Raw genomic sequence first — 17,492 nt, 5'->3', positions numbered from 1 at the left:
ACAAGATTTACTATTTGAATCACACTGGAAGAATGAGCTATGAAAACAGAGGCACACCAATTACACAGGTCCTGCCTCTTTTCCAACCCTCCAAAATCCTTTTATCCGACTAATGCCTGAGGACACTTGTCAATGTGCCTCCAGAAAACTCAGGGTGAGGGTTGAGAGAAAGAGAGAGCATAGAGCTGCACTCAGTGGGGCTGGGAAAGCAGCTGCCAAAAGAAAGTGGGGAGCTGCATGGAGACTGGCCCTGGAAGAAATCTTTCATTTGGGCCACAGTAGCAAACTTGTCTATGGCTTCCCAGGAAAATTAGGGTTAAAGTTCAGCTTCTGGTTGACAGACAGAGGAAGTTTAGAGCTGTAGCACATGTAAGGCTCAAAGAGTCTTAAGTCCTTGTTTCAGCATGTCCACCTTTCCTCACCACCTGAGTTTCTGTACGCTGAAACTCAGCATTAAGTACTAGGCCCCGCAATTTCCTTCTTATTAACCCAGTCTACTTGCATAAGGAATGCGCCATTCCATCCTCCCTTTTTTGCCCTCTGATTTTCTGCACAGCTGAAGCCATAACGGTCTGTTCATGTAAAGCAATCTGAGATATCTGTATAACTGAGAACACTCTTCAGGCATAAAAAAATATTTCAATCAGACTTGCCCAGCACACACACAAACCCAAATAATCTCTGGTCTTTCCAAGCAAAGAATCTAGGAACCTTTCAATGGAGGCAAGACTTGACCACATCATCCCTCTTCTACGGCACTGACTGTAGGAACTTCCACTCTTAAGACAGGATGGGTCTTTTCGCAAGTATTGCAGCACCTGAAATCCATAAATGTCACAGGAGCCCGAAACTCTGTAAGTTTTGCATTAGACACCTCAACAGGACCAGTGCTTTTTTGCTACATTAGAGTGCAGCATTCAAACTCCACAAGAATTACCTTCCCTCACTATTCATCCAGACAGAACCGAGGGAAAAAAAGTAGGACTCTCTTCCTTCAGCACAGAATTTAGACCAACCTAATATTTCTATTTTTAAATTACATTTATGATATTTCCTGTGGGTGTAAGTCATGAATGCGGTTCCAGTATGCTAGGAGCAACGTAAATACAGTCATTCCCAAAGGGATCTTACAGCTGTTATGCATGGGTCAGAGATTCTGTGAAATACAAAATCTGAAACTTTAAAAGCTTTTTAGCCCACATCCTTTCTATTCCTTTTCAAAGGCAGAGTTAATGGATACTGAACAACACTGCCCCAAATTCTGCCCACAAGGTATGGAAGTAGTAACTCTGTTTAAATAAAGTAATATTTAGCAATAAGTAACCACCCAGTCCTACCTTACTCAGGACCGGCATCAGAAATTCCTTTATGATCCAAATTAACTCAACTGCCACTTCACACTGACAACTGTGCAACTGAAGACACATGGAATTGTTTCCTCTGCAAATCATTCTAAGGGGGAAGGAGGAGCGCAACTTCACACTGCAGCATACAAGTCTAGCCTCCTCCTCCTACCTGATTCCTTGATTATTAGACACTCAAAAGGACTTAAGTAAGCTCTCCCCCTTACCAATCTGGAGATGTCAGTCCATAAAACTGCAAAAGATTCTGCACTTACCTCTGATCACAGTCTGGTGAAGGAAAGATACTCATCAGCTGCTTCTCTCAGGAACAATATTCTGTTTTAAAATAAATAAAAAAGAAACAAGACTTTAAACAGCGATTCTCTCTCTCTTGCATAATGTTAGCCTCCCATCGGCGTTTGTAAACATTTACTTAGCAGGAGCACCTTCGCTCTCCAGAGCCAAGGTAATGATTATACACTAACCATGGCACGAGGACAGAACAAGGCCATGACAGCAGCCTTGTTGGCACCAACTACATGATGACGTAGGGTTGCACTGCAGCAGGCTCGATTGTTCAAGAGCAAGGCAAGATGAGAAATGACAAGCGCAGAAGAAAAAAAAAAACCCAACCAACAAACCAGGAACATGGATTTAGAGGTAAACCACAAAGAAAAAAGAAAGTTCACAGAACAAGCAAATGTGGTATGAGCTAAGAGAAATGGACATGCCAGCATAGTCCTAATGGGATTTCTCACATCTGTTCATTAATATTGTTGCCTTTGAAACAGCCAACAAAGCAAACTACAAGACACTACCTTCTTCAGTCTTGGCCACTGCTAAATCAGTTCAGTAAAACTTCAGTGGTATGACAAAGTCTGTGTAGACTACTGCCAAAACCTTTAAAAGAGTCAGGACCATTAGGTATACTGCGAAACAAAAACAAACCACTGAAGGACAGAGTTACACCCTTCCTCCACCCCCCTACCTGGCTAGCGATCACACAAATGGAAGTGCTTTGTGAAGCTAACTGAAGCTCAGGAAACTTCTGTGTCTGTACACACACACAGAGCAACGTCTCAGCAGAGTCACCGAAATCCTGAGGGAAGGCACAGATTAGAACAGGGTCAGTGCTACAAGGCTAATTTTACTATACCTGTCAGACAGCCTCTAAAGGCTGCTTTTCCCCATCAGCTGTGCCTCAGACACACAAGTACTCTCCTGTAGCTTTCCAGCTCACACAAACCTTGATTCAGCAAAACCCCTGACCTTTGAGTTTCCAATAATCTTTAATATCTCTACAGCCAATTAGTAAACAAGAACTACACTTGTGCTGCCTGTAAATACAACCAAGTGCGCCCAGCTCCCTTCCTTCCTTGCAAATTTACAAGAGCAAAATTTTCTCTTTTCCTTTTTCCTGGTTAGATAAAGGTTAGTTTAGAAAAAAAGCACCAACCGTTCTTCAGCCTTCCTCAGTACGCAACCTTCCTCTTTTATTTTGATCTATAATTCTTATATTTCTTCACTAAACAGTTTGAGAAGGCGGAATGAAAAGTCCTGCATACCTGGCCTCCACAGATCCCAACACACCAGGGCAAACATCAAAACAGCCAGATGCAACAGCAAAACAACTAAACTACAAAAGGGGTGAATGTTTGATGTCACTGTAAAAGGAATAGACAACTAAAGAAATGTTTTTCACAAAACTGTGACAATCCAATGAAACTCATTGAGAAAAACAATCAAAATAGGATGTTAATTATTAGTAGAATTTATATGATGACAGTGGATAAGACTCTCGTGTGTCCACTACCATCATGGTAGTCGTTAAGACTCACAAAAGCAGATACACCAGCATCTAACTAATGGCATTTAATGTAAGTTTCCCATAGGGGCTGGCTGTCTCCTGATGTTTCACTGCAAAATACCTTGCACTTTCTGATATAAACTGTAAGTGGCAACTTGGACGAAGATGGAGTGTCTGGTCTAGCTGGTTTTACTTTCCAGAATATAGCAAACTTGAAAAAACCCAAAAGGATCCACATATCACAAATGCAGGGCAGACACTCAAAGGAGAACATGAGTTACAAATAATTTTCTCTTCAGCTTTGAAAAATGCAACTTGCTCACACACATAGAAGCTCAGAAACAGCTATATCAATGAGGTAAAGAGACTCCTGCTCTGCACAGTCCCACAGTTTTCCACTAAGGCATGTCACAACCGATAGAAGTAGAAACACATCAGGGCAGGGTAAGAAGGGAGACGGAATTTAACACCAGCTGAATGGGGTAACAAGGAATTTGAACTGAATGCAGCAATTGGTAAGTAGCTAGTGATGAAACACAAAGAACAGAGTGATATTATCAAGCAGACAGATTTTTCCATCAGTAGAATATGACTGGAATCGACCAAACCTGATTTCACTGCAAGATTTATTTTGAAGAACCTTAAACTAAAGGAGTGGTTTAAAGCAACAGTAGAGTGATGACACTGCAGTCATTTCCACAGAAAGCCAAGCGAGGTGACAAAACCTTGCCTAACAATTTCCCATTTCCCTCCTCCATACATACTCATCTGCCTATGTTGTCCGTGAGAAGCAAACAGATTTGTATGTTTGGAAAGCCCTCGGCATAAAGCGCGCGTTACCACCATTATCAACAGCTGCTAAACATGACCTCCCAAATGCTTAACAGAGAAGGCAACACCACATTTCATCTCTAGGCATCATAGCATTTACTAATGGAAACGAACCTCTGCCTAGCACACAATTAAGCGATTTTGGAAAGATGTCATTAACTCTAAGAGCATCAGATCTTTTCAATATTTAGTTCCGAATTTACCAGCCGTAACAGTAGAGAGGGAAAGCTCAGGAGCTTGTGCTCTGGCCACGCAGGCTCCTGCAACAGCTCCCATTAAGTTACGGTGTGTGCTGTACGGAGACTCAATAAGCAACAGCATTTGTATTCCTGACAGCTTTATTCCTTTAAACACCAGCCACACTGGAAGTCTAACTTTACTTTTTACTCTGGAAAAAAAGGCCAAACCCAAGTGTAACAGATGCTGTCTGGAACGCCCAGGATATGTATGAGAGCATGTGTGTGGTCCCTTCACCATTAGGAGATAAAACAGCTTTCAGGAAAACGAGAAGGGTGCTTAGTTTTCTAAGCATAAAAACCTTAATATTTACACTAATCAAATACAACAGGGTCCATTTAGTCAGAAGAACAGTATTCACACGGGAGCCCAACCAAGTAGAACTATTTTCCCATAAAGATCTTATCCTTAGTCTAGGCAAACAATCCAAGTCACACCACAACAGTTCTACTCTATATATGTCTGTAGTAATTACACTAAGGAAACATGGCAGTCCTTAGTTTAAAAATAATAATAATAATAATTTAAAAAGCCCAAATCAGAAGCGCAGTGAAAATACGTAACGATGAAGCATAACTGGGAAAATACAGAAGGTAGCTTGATATGGTCAAAATATGAAAGGACTTACAGGGACATGAACAGAGAATAGAAAGCCCTGCTTAGTAAATGGTGGAGATTTTTAGTTAATTTCTGTAAAAGAACAAAACAGAGAATAAAAACCACACGCACCTGAGGTTTGCATTTCTTCCTGGATAACAAATACTTTATAACATCACTGGAAGAGTTGTGTAGCTTTACAGTTCAAAGCTGCACAAAGACAACACAGAGCAGACAGGGGTGACTTAGTGGCTCTGGGGAGGAAGGATGGATGAACTGCAGCAATCAAACAGGAAAAAAAGGGAAAACGTACATAGAGAAGGGGGAGAGAAAAGGCATAGACTACGTGGGAAACAGGGAAACCAAGGAACAATTATCAGAAAAAGTCACTGTCAGAAATTGCAAATGCTCAAGAAAGAAACACCACGGAGAAAACTGCATTCCCTGTCAGGATCTCCAAGGAAGTGAAAGAAATGGAAACTAGGCAGCAAGGATATAGTTGAAATAGTTAATCAAGTATGTTTGCCATCAAAACAGACTAATACATACAGCTCCTTTATGGCTCATCCACATGCATCCAGCAGAACTGGTTTGAAAAGGGAAATGGTTTCTGAGACCCAGTGAAGCCCATAAGTGAATTAATATTTCTGATAAGAGAAAGCAGTCTCATTTTCAAAGTTCTAGAAGTCATATCTCAAATTCCTCCCCTCCCTCTTGCAAGATGGGTTGCCTTCAGTGTAATTCACCAAAGAAGCTTTCACAACAGTTGGAAAAGGCAGAGCCTTCTGAGAAAGGAGAAGCATCAGTTCGGTAACGCAAAGCAAATGGCTTTCATGGTTCATCATTCAGCCAATACCTTGCTTCAGATCTTGCATGTCCTCGTGTGGCATCGCCTTGCCTGCACACAACACAGGAAAGGATTCCTCCCTGCAAGCCTACTCATGGCACTGAGGGCATGACTGTGCTGCTCTGAAATGCCCATGACCCTGACTGCTCCAGCAGTCCAATTTTCAGAAAGGCCAATGCAAGCAGTGAAGTGTTAAAACCGTAATGGCATCTGTCTTTGCCTCTGTCCTTTTCTCTCCTGCTATCAGCTAGTTGTATGTCTCCCAACAAGCAAAAAAGCAAACCAACTGCAATCAAGGCCAATGGGGAAAAAGATATCAGTAACAACCTTCTTCTCAATGCTGCAGGCTAACAGCTAAAGTCATGCCATATTTGTGAGAAGAGAAGAAACTTGGGGGGTCGTGGGTGGTGAATGACAACAACTAAAATATTAGGAAAATACCTCTCCTTGTTCTCTTTTGCTTTCTGTTCTCATCACATAAGTAGGAAGGAAACAGCTTTCGCAGATGATGAACTTCCATTGCTACAATTCTCTCTTTCCCCCTCCCCCTTTGTTTTTGACTGTTCCTCAATGAGCAAAGAATGGTCTTAAATAAGGTAAAAATATGATTTATGTATTAGACAGATATATCTTAAAAAACTGACAGATTCCATCCTGCCACAGAGCCACTGCCTCCTGACAGCAATGCTGTAATTAAGTTGATAGCATTGAACATTCCCTAAATTACTGGGTTAAAGCAGCAGAGCACTGTATTTAAACCTTTCACCCATTCAGATAATTTAAACAATTCTGCTCATGGCTTGTTTAGGCTACTCCTCCCCAAAGCATTCAAAATTAAGAGCACTCAAAAGAACTACAGACACCTAGTTTGGTACTAGTCCTTCCCTGGTCCTAATAAACCATGGCTCACACAGACAAAGCAATGCCTTATCTCCCTTATACCAGTCATAAAGCCGTTATCTTAAGAAAAATAGCATTTAAAAAAAAAATAGCAAACAAATAACCAGATTAATGAAAGGCAATCGTGCTAGGTTTCCAGACAGACAGCCTGAAAACACCTAGGAGCCCAAATCCCACAGGAGCGAACTTAATGTGAACAGAAAGCTATGTAAAGTCTTTGTGCCTAAATGGTGACCCCCAATTCACAGTGAAGTTGACAGCTACCATGGAGAATTTCAAGAGAAAGGGGGTCAATTTTTTTTCCTCTCATTTTATTCCTCCATTAAATAAAGCGAATTCAGTCCATGTAATTCCTTCTTGACATTTTTCATTTATCATTGTCAATATTTGATCTGGACAGTGTCACCTCTTCAGCTTCTTTATGCTTACTTCTGTCTCTGTCTTTAATCATAAAGTAAGTGCACTCTACATTGCAGAGGAGATTCCTCCAATATCTAAGATGATGTGAGGGGAAAAACAAGGTATAAAGAGCTCCTCATTAACCTCACAAACATGCCTACAACATCATGAATTGGAAATTCCAAGTTATGATTCACCCCCACCAAGGAACTAATTAAAACTAAAATCAACACTGTTTGTTTTTTATAAAAGGGAAAACCAATAAAGCCAATAACCTATACACAAATAAAGGGTATAAAACACGTTTGATATGACTGTAAAGACACAATAAAGAAAATGTAGTTTTGCCCATAATTCAGTTCTAATATGCTGTTTAAACAGCTTTCCTTTGAGGTTCACAGTAGTAACTTCCAAGATGGCCAGTAAGTGGCCACAGCACAGCTGGCTGTACAGAAAGATACCTAATGAGAAGAGATACTCCATCCAATAAACCAAATAAAAATTACAGATACAGGGCTTCTTCCTGGATGCAAACACACAAAGCTGAATGAAATCCAAATCTGGAAGAATAAATATGGTATCTTGAAGCCAAACTGTGAAAGGGTAAGACCTGTTAGCAGATTGGCTGTATCTGTTTAATTAGGTGCATTTTGCCTTTTTCAGTAGGTGAGAGGAGGGAAATAAAATAATTCATGCTTTCAGGGGGATGAGGGGAAAGAAGAAATCAAAACTTCTTACTCAATCACCTTATACATGCTTAGCGCCAATGTTCAGCCCCAAATTCAGCTCAGCCAGTGCTCAGAACAGATGTATCGTCAGGATCTTCCCACACTTCGAGGCATAATAGCTTGCTTTCTCTTTCCACAGTTTTCTCAAGCTCTGCTCCTCACTGCTGCTGCTTTCCAAAATGCCTTTATACCTGGCTGCTGATGGGGACGGCTGCAGGTGCAGTCAGCTGGTGAGGAACGCGCAAATGTTGAACAGGCTGTTCCCTCCTCCCTGGGGGCTCCCAGTCGCCCCCGAGGCTGGCTATATAAATCCTCGAGTCGTCACCAAACCTTCCCACAAATGGCAGTAGATACCTGATCCATCCACAGAAGTCTCCACTACCATATAAGGTTGTTTAGAAGAAAATTTAAGTACGCTATTTTAACTCTGCCTACCGTCCCTCTTCCTTTATATTCTCTGGGATGCAGAGGTAAAACAACCTGGTACACAAATCCATTTTGAAAGAATATAAATAATGATGCTGCTTGATCCTATTGTTCATTATGCCTGGAAAAAATCTTTGCACAAACCAGTAATTCTTTCTCCTTCTTTTCCATGAGACGATGCTACAGATCATGGCTACTGAGAGAGTAGTGCCAGAACAATGTGAGGAGAGGAGTATCAATTATTTCAAATGCTACAGGTGCAAGGACTTGGCCACATCCTTTCACTCGGCCTTTTGAAGTCAACAATCTGACTGTGGTTGAATTGTCAGGAAGAATGGCATCTGAAAAAAGGTACACGTGATCAACCAACCTGAGTTCAAGGAACACCATTAAAGCTTTGAGATTAGTAGTCAAAAAAAGCCTGCAGATTCTCTAGGACACTGGGTTACGATGAGGGAGAAGTGTCAGTACTTACAGATTGACTCATGGAAGCGCAACTAAAGCAGCTCTGTGCGGCATTGTTTGAGAGTCATTGACCCAGAAAGGCACTAAAGCAAAGCCGTACATAACACTCCCAATGCAGGCACTCCGTGCTCTGCTCTGCTGCTGGAAGGAAAACACTGCACTGAGCTCCACAATTTCTTAGTTCATATAAACAGCTAAGGGAACTTCTGTGCTTCAAATGAAATGAAAGTTTCTACTTCCCTTCTTAATTTCTTTTCATACCTCAAGTTAAAAGCTCTCTGCTGCCTTCCTTCTTTCTCTTCCCCCATCTTATTCTACCCTTTCATGGTGATTCGGAGTTGATCGGTGATTAAATTCCCTGTGTTTTCATGCAAACATATGACTTTTCTGGCTTCACTGGAACATCAGTGAAGGCCTCCCTCCCACTCCTCTCTCATCCCAAGGGATTGAAGCATACACAACTTTGCCTGAGCATCATTTCGGAATAAGGCCACACTTGTGTTTTTAAGAGAGGCATCCAGCCAGCTGGAGGTTTCTTTATGGCTTCCCTAAGTGCAAAGCCTTTTAGACTTGTAGGCTGAGCCAAAACCCTGACCTACCATGCCCTTGTGGGACCAACAATATTCTTCCACTACTTGAGAGAGAAAATACATGAACTGTCAGTTTAAAAAGCATGCAAGACAGCAATTGAATATTATTACTGTAGGATACTATCAAACAGCGTTTCAGTAGATGAAACACAGCAGGGTCTGGTGTGTAGGACAATTTTTTTTTTTAAGACTTTCAATCAACTCTGCTCCATTTTAAGGCAGGTAGAAAGAAATTATGCAAAAGTAGAAGCTTCAGTTTGAGTTTTAGACCACATTTACATGTCAGCATGAGAATCTGATCTAACGCTTGTCACAGCCATCAGTATTTCCACTGAATTCAACAAGCACAGGGTCAGGATTTAAATTTATGTTGTAGCAGTAGTTGTACATTCATTTACGTATATAAACACTATGTTGTACGGTATTATAATTATTTTTTTGGCATGGAACTGTCTAAGCATTACATATGATCACAAAGAGTTGGGTTTTTTTAATAATATTAAAAAACTTCTTCCTCCTTTGGTACCCAACCATAGCCCATTCTTATCTCTGTAATAACATAGATTTTCATCTCACTAATCTTCTCTCCTCCTCAATACAAAAAGAGAATTTGCAAAGTGGATGACTAACCAAACCCCTTTCAGTTAAAGCTCACTCTGCTTAGGTGTTTTGACACTCCTAAGCTATATTTTTCTACTCATTTTTTGAAAATGCATGTTCCTTTTGTTTCAACAGATTTACAGTAGACAAAGTCAGAGACAATGCCCCATCTGAGTTACCTCATAAATCAGCAAAAACGTCAGGGGAAACCGCATTTTTTATCCTAGCAGTGCAAACAGAAATTGCCCTTGTCTGGCCTTATTTACCAGACCATCTTGCCGGTGAACTGCATAACCCTCGCACTGTGTCCTGAACACATCCATGCTCCTGTGGTCCTAGGCAGTTGCAGATTATAGGACTTTCCATGGGAAACACTTTTTTTTTACTCCTTCCCTTCACCTTAACTACCAGTCAAACCTGAACAGTGTAAAACCAGACAAAGGGGAAATAATTTCCCAAACACCAACACTCATACCGCTTTGTACTTCTAACCACCATTTTCTCCAGGCAAAGGCTCTGCCATCTCACCCTCACCCAGATGCAAGTCTGACTCAACTGTCTAAAGAAAAACAGAGCTGTTTAAATACAATAGCATCTAAGTCTTGTGTCAACAGAATAATAGCAAAGCTCTCCCTAAAACAGACTAAGTATAATTTTTCTGATTTACATACAGGACAGAAAAACTGTGGAACTGAGCACAAGCTCAGACACTTACTATGCCAGCAGCAGAATCAGGAGTGTGAGGTCCCAGGAACAGAGTTCACAGGCTCCTAACCACTGCCGTTTTGCCTTTTTGCCTCTGGAGCACTATTTTCTGCCCACCCAGAGCAGCCCCCTGATTTTTTTGCCTCACATGGAGCAGAGGCCAGACTCTGTGCTCTCTGAGGTTGCTGGCATAGCCAGGGCTGGGACCGTGGTGCTCTCAAAGTTGTGTCTTTCAGGTGTCATCCTTTGTCACCACAAATATTAAATATCCAACATTCAATACAGGGCACCTTCAAGTGTTTAACAGAGGACAAAGGCAGTCATTTGATGCAAAAACAATTTCCCACTAAAAATCACTGTTCCTTCCTTTTTTTCTAGCATCTTCGTGTCAATTCCAGCTCACCCTCAGTAATACATTTTCCCTACCAAAGGAAGTCCCGCAATGCATCACAAGACTAAGGAAAACATTTTTTTCAGCAACAAGAAGACTGATACCTTCTTACCAAGCAGAATAAAAATAGTTCTTTTAACAAAATCAGATTTTACAGGTTATCAGAGCCATCTCTTCCTCATTTCAATGGCAGCTGGATGACAGTTTTCTGTCCCTTTTGATGCCTTTCTTGTCTATCTCAGCTGGACTCAGGCTAATAAGCTTCTCATTAATGAAATGACTATGCCAAGGTACTGGCAGATGGTCCTATGTTCCAAGCACATCTTCCCATTCCCTCCCTCCCAGAAGTCCTAATCTATACACAGTGTAATCGTCACAAAAACATATGCTCCCTGACAGAAAGCTTCCCTTCCATTATCTCTGTACTCCAGGGGATTGCCCCCGAAACCTCAGCGACATGAAGCAACTCTCTTCCTACTCAAGTCTCAGTTTCCTATATACCTGAAAACACGTTCACCATGTCCTGGCCAAACTACAACTTAAAATCCATGCTAACCTCTCCATAGTACTGTCCATATCCTAGTCCATTACTAAGCAAAATGCACATACACATATATATGCATATGACAAAAAAAAGAAGTAATATATACCTCATATTTCTTACGTGTAATACTTTGCCACTGTTATATTTACAGGTCCCTGTAACAGTACACGAGCCCTTCTCTTAGATGAAAAACCTTATAGTATAATTTATTACGTTGGTTACCAGTAAATCTCTTGTGCAACACTTCCATTTAAATGCTGAGCGAGTCAGTCACTAATTGGGTATCTCATATATCTTAAAATAATCTGTTTGTTTCATCTGCTGGCTCCCTCTCCCCCAGCAATTTAATCAGATTATTGTGATTGATGAATTCATTAATACGGTCATCGTATCCTGAGAGCATAGCGACTTCTAGAAAGAAAGTTTCAGGAAAGAAAAGCAAGTATCTCCCTTTCGTACACAGATAGTTATGAGCAAAGGAATAAATGAACGCTATCAGATTCCCAGCTGTGGGAAGGGCTGCACAAAGGTTATTTCTAGACACTTACAATCATTTTAGCTGGCTTTGCTGGAGCTCCTCAGAGAAGGCTGGGGGGATGGCAGGCACAGACAGGCCACCGTCACGTGAAGTGTTATTTTAGCTCTCCAAATTGACTCTGAACCTTCCGAAAAATCATTTCTTTCCAGAGGAAGAAAAAATTTTATTGTCAGTTCTCCTCTGCATTTAATCCCAACAGTACTCAACAGCTTTTCCCCACTGCTGATAGGGAAAAACACCACCAGAAAGTAGAAAAGCTTCCCTTTAATCTTTGCCGCCTCCTTTTAAAGTTCAAAGTCTTCAAAGACCTTTTCTCTTACTGCGTAACACCTTAAATCACTGATTGTTGTATGGAATAACTTAAGCTTAGTAACTCCAAAACTATCTACCTTAAAAAAGGTGAAAGAGCTAAAAAGCGCTTTCATTTCTAGCTGAAACAAAACCCAACAGGTCAAATATGGGCAATGGTGGACAAGAAGAGAGAGTGAGAAGTATTATTGAGCCAGCAGTAAAAATAACACAATTATGCTTCTGTAGCTTTTGTCATCCAAAAATAAAGAAGCCAAAGCACTTTGGTAGTGCACATTCCCAATCCTCCCAAACAGAAAAGGAAAACAGAAGGAACTTAGCACTTACTGGGGAAAACAGTAACTACAGAAAAGCACGCAACAGCACTGCTCAGGTACCCAGGAGCTGTGAGGGCCTGAGGAGGATGGAGGATGGTATGAATGACCTCCACCCCTGCTTACTGGTTGGCTGAAACGGTATTCGCAAGTGAGACAACTCTGCCCTGAGGTGTAACTTTGTATCTGTCTAAAAACATCATAAACCAGATGAAAAACATGTTACTTAAAAATATGGTAAGACACCAAATTCCTAGGGAGAAAACCTAGCATCTAGCCTTTGCTGACTGCGAGAGCAACATCCAAGATGACACCGAGCATTAGAGGATCAAAAAGGCTCTCGGTGAGCATCTGTCAAGTGGAGAATTTGGATGAGGATTACTATGGGAGGATGGCCAGACTGGTAAACAGCGGCAAGCAAACAGGAAAGGCTACTTGTTGGAGCAATGCATAACAGGCTTCCAGAAACTAAATGCACCATACATAATTAAAGCAATTTATTACAGTTATGTGGCTTCGCACATTTGCAAATGCATTTCCTCCTTTTTAGTCTCAGAATGATGTGCTTATTCATGCAAACTGAAAGGAAATATGTAAACAGTTTTGAAAATACAGGAGAGTGTGAGAAATGGAACATTTGATACGGCATTATCTTGCAAATGCCTCCAGATTCCTCTCTGGTCACTGTGTGGGCAGCACATTCCCAGGACAGAGAGCAGGGTGGGTGGGAGAAGGGGGACTGTAAAGCTATTCATGAACTGCATTTTGTCTTTTCCCGCTGAGGTTCATTAGTGACCTACCGGAGGAGGGAGGGCTCACTCCAGCAGGAAGCGGGCACAAGGAGTGCCCGACACCCAACGCGCCGGAGGTGGCCATGCCAAGGGAGCGCGGCCCTCTCGCCAACTCCCTGCCCACACAGGGCCTTCTAATTGCTCCGCTCGGGCTGCCGGCCCGCTTTGCAGTCTCTCATTTGGATGTACCATATGCAATCGTTCAGGAGGAAAGTTAATCCATCACATTCTTACAAACCGGGCAGCCCTTTCCCCAGTCCCCGCATAAATAAAAATACAAGTTACATCGTCTTCATCGCCTCGACTTTCCCTGACGCCACCAAAGTTCAGAGATGTCGGCAACAGCTCCTGAGACAGCTGAACCGAGGGGGACAGCAGAGAACCCATGCTCACAGCTCTGCTGACAAACAAGGCCTAGGGGCACCCAGCGCCAACAAAATAAAGTCTCCACATGCTGCATCGTGCACCTAGCTGCTGCAAACACAGGAGCCACCCTACATCTCCTTGCTACAGAAATTCCCCATCATGGAGCACCACCACCTTATTTTTGACAACTGAAGACACTGGTAGAAGTGGAAATGCAGTTTACTAGGAAAGGACCCTGCCCGGGATTTTTCTCCTGACCATCCTCTGCCAGCAGAGCCTCCTTTCTCCCATTCACCAGCACCCTTTTGTAGCACAGGGCAGCTCTATAACCAAGGCAATGTGAGAAAGCAAGGCCTGTCTGGGGCTCTGAAGACAGGGATAAATTTTGAAGCTGTGGTATGGAAATAACGTGCAATTGCTGACAAGTGGATGATCAGCCCCGAGAACGTAACTGGTGTAGGCTGGCTACTGGTGTAGGCTGGCTGTGGGCAGAACAGCACTGAGCAGTGCCCTCGAGGTAGGGGGTAAAGGAAAAAGGGTGGGGGGAAACACAGATAGAGAATCTGGATAACTGTTTTATCTGTGCAGCCCATCGCTACTCCAGGTATGCCTCAGAGCAGAGGGATGAGGAAATGACAGCGCTGTGATACGGCCCTGGCCCCTTTCAAAATGTTCTCCTGGTGAAAGGCATCAAGATGCATTCATACACAGTAGCCTGTAAAAGCAGTAAAAGAGTGTTTGGGGTCTTCTGAGTTCAGGGTTAATTTCTGTCCCATTTTTAGACTGGTAACATCTGGGGCTCAAGAGACTGATGTAGGATGAAGAATGGTATAAAAGAGAGAGAAAATTACTCTGCCATGTAAGAAGAGAACAACATAACAAGCAAAACTGAAGCGCAGTAGAATGACAGAAGTCACTAGGCTGTGATCACAGTGGGCTGTAAACCAGAGTACATTACATTATGAGGTAGGAAAAGATTTGTCATCTGCAGAGGATTACATAGAGTCTAATAAAAACATTCTCTATTAAGAGAAAAACATAATCCAGTTCATATGGAAACAACTTTCATATTATACAAATCATGGTACAAAATGCAGAACACAAATTCAAGAAAAATGGCACATAACACTGACAGAAAGCAAGCTGCAATAAAATCTGATAAAATCGTAACACTGGCAAACAGCAAATATCTCTCTCTGAACTAATCAAACATAACAGTAGGAAAAGAGTTTAAAGATTTGAAGTAGCAAACACTGTATGCTGCCCAAGTGGAAATGGTGGCGCAGTGAGTTTTTGATTAATAAACCTGACTTCTGTAGCTTGCCAATGAGTTGAAATGAAGGATTTGTTTTTTGTGCTGCATTCATGGAGCATCCAAAACAGCTGGCACCCGATCTGTGATGATGAGGACTCTACGTACTTTGGCAATATAAACAAATTGTAATCCAAACAATAATTTCATATATTCCCCTCCAAAGAATTGAATTAAGAAGAAACATGATGACATATTATATTTAAGGTTAATAAAAGCAAAGTACTAAACAGTGAAAATTATAAACAATCATACTTTTTTTTTTTTAAACAGGGTCATAAATAAATTACTAACTCAAAAAAAGGGGAAAAACTAGACACCTTCATGAAGGCACACTGTGTGCTCAATAAGTAGTGACAGTAAAAAATGCAGTAAAAATGCAAATTAAGTTATATTAAGATGTATAAGGAATTAAAAGGCGAGTAGTACAAGAACTAACATGTGCTTTCCACTGTGAAACACTGTTCAGTTCTCACCACACTCATTCTAAAACAACAGAAAAACACTGAAGTACTGGGTTGAAATTGCTAACTGAAAAAATAACAAAGAAAAACATCGGAAGTCTATTGGTTTTCCCTTTTTTTTTTTTTTTTGGAAATCTGACAGGAGGTTTAAGAGGCACATGAAAAAATCCAAAACAGTCAAGAGGAGAGACTGGACATACTAAGAACTATTAATTTGATTTCTTAATAAAGAACAAGAGAATACACAGTGAAACTCAGGGGTAAAAATTCAAGTAATTTGAGATTATATAGTTTCACATCATACACAATTATCTAGTAATGCTTACTATGGCATTAACACTGATGGTAAGAAAATTATGAAACGTTAATATTTTGAATAAGCATATTTGAATTGGTAACAATGAACGTCCATGACAAAGCACAGAAACACTTCTGTTTCAAGGCACAACATAACAAACACCTAAAAATGTTTAGAAACTAAAATAATCTTCTGATTTTTTTTCTGAAACAATGAGCGCTACTGCTGGTAAGAGAAAGACTGAATCTTGGTGGACAGATGCTCTGATCCACTATGGGCAATGGAGAAGACATACCAGTAGCAGCATCTTCTGCAGGAAAAACATGTTGTAAATTGTATCACTGTAGCTACAGTGATAAAGAGTCTTATGAAGTGTGCCACAAACACAGAACAAAGAGGAGCTTATAGTTTAAACTTAAGAGACAACAGAAAGATGCATAGGCAAAGCTGCAACAGAAGGCAAGACGACAGTAATCAACAATACTGGTCTAACTTTTTTTAAATCAAGGGGGGGTTTAAGGTATTTTGAACATTTCTAGAGACCTTGCTATATATGATGGGCAGAATGGGAGGATGATACTTTGACAATTTGTGAGGTACAGGATGGAAGCGGTTATCATTGACCTGAGATAAAAGAAACTATATACTGCCACAAAAAGGAAGACACATTACTTTTTTTTTGTTGTTTTTACAAGACCTTATGCTTGCTGCAATATAAGCAGATCCCTTCACTTTAGGATGCTTTTCATTCCAAGAACCCACATCAGTGACAGAGACAGTGACCACCACCAATGGCGTCACCACCACCTCCCGTCTTGGTCCTGCAGCAAGTATGGGGAGACAGAAAAGAGAATTTTTACAATGTGCAATGTTCACCAGTACTGTGGGTGGCTGGTCTCAGGCAGCAACAGCTTTAAAAAATGAGAAAAAAACTGAAATACCACCTGCAAGAAAAGAAATACTCTTAACTCTGTGCTCTCATGTTTTTACCTTTACAACTGTTGCAGCTTCAAAAGGAGACGTGATCTTGCAGGTAGTTTGTTCCCCATCTTCTGGCTACTTTCTCACCAGAAATGACTCAGTTGGTACAATGTCTTCTGGTCTCAGGGTGCACAAAGGGCTGGCTGCTCCAAGAGAGGAAGAGCAGGAGACCCCAGGGCACTTATGGGGTGCAGTCCCACCATATCTGAATAATGGCGGGCAGAGCTGTGTGCTGGTGACAAGGTCCACTGACAGTCCCAATCAAGGAGAGTGATGCCACCCCAGTGTCCAGTTAGGAGTAAAAGGAGATGGAGCCAGGCACAGGAGAAGACAGAAGACACACTATCTACAACATGGGTTCCTGGTCCATCCAGGAAACAAGGCTGGAGACAGGAGACAGAAGGCCCAGGCCTGAGCTTGAGAGTAGTCCATGGACCCTTGGGGAAACAGTGCACAGGTGGGAGTCCCAAATGAAGCTTCTCAGGGCGTTGGTACCCTCAGCACTGATGCTTAGCTGGTTTCTGCAACATCTGAATGAAAGGAAGGGCTGTGCACATCTGAAGGAACAGACAGATGACGTGCCAAAGATGCGATATCAAGGGTGGTTTATATTCACACATTCTACTGGCCCCATGGGAATATACACAAAATTACAGATCTTTGAAAGTGTTTTTCCCCATGGGAATATACACAAAATTACAGATATTTG

At 41.5% G+C, this 17,492-nt stretch overlaps 1 protein-coding gene across 1 annotated transcript in view; it reads right to left on the bottom strand.

The window, feature by feature from the left end:
• NDST2 (N-deacetylase and N-sulfotransferase 2) overlaps positions 1–17,492 on the bottom strand; it is a 127,613-nt gene that overhangs the window by 51,614 nt on the left and 58,507 nt on the right. The window contains 1 exon segment of the mRNA XM_009641998.2: positions 1,619–1,679. The gene's annotated coding sequence lies outside the window, so the exon portion shown is untranslated.

Source organism: Egretta garzetta, unplaced genomic scaffold (assembly GCF_000687185.1).
Source record: "Egretta garzetta isolate BGI_Z169 unplaced genomic scaffold, ASM68718v1 scaffold56, whole genome shotgun sequence".
NCBI lineage: Eukaryota > Metazoa > Chordata > Aves > Pelecaniformes > Ardeidae > Egretta > Egretta garzetta.
This window is presented reverse-complemented; position numbering and strand designations above follow the sequence as displayed.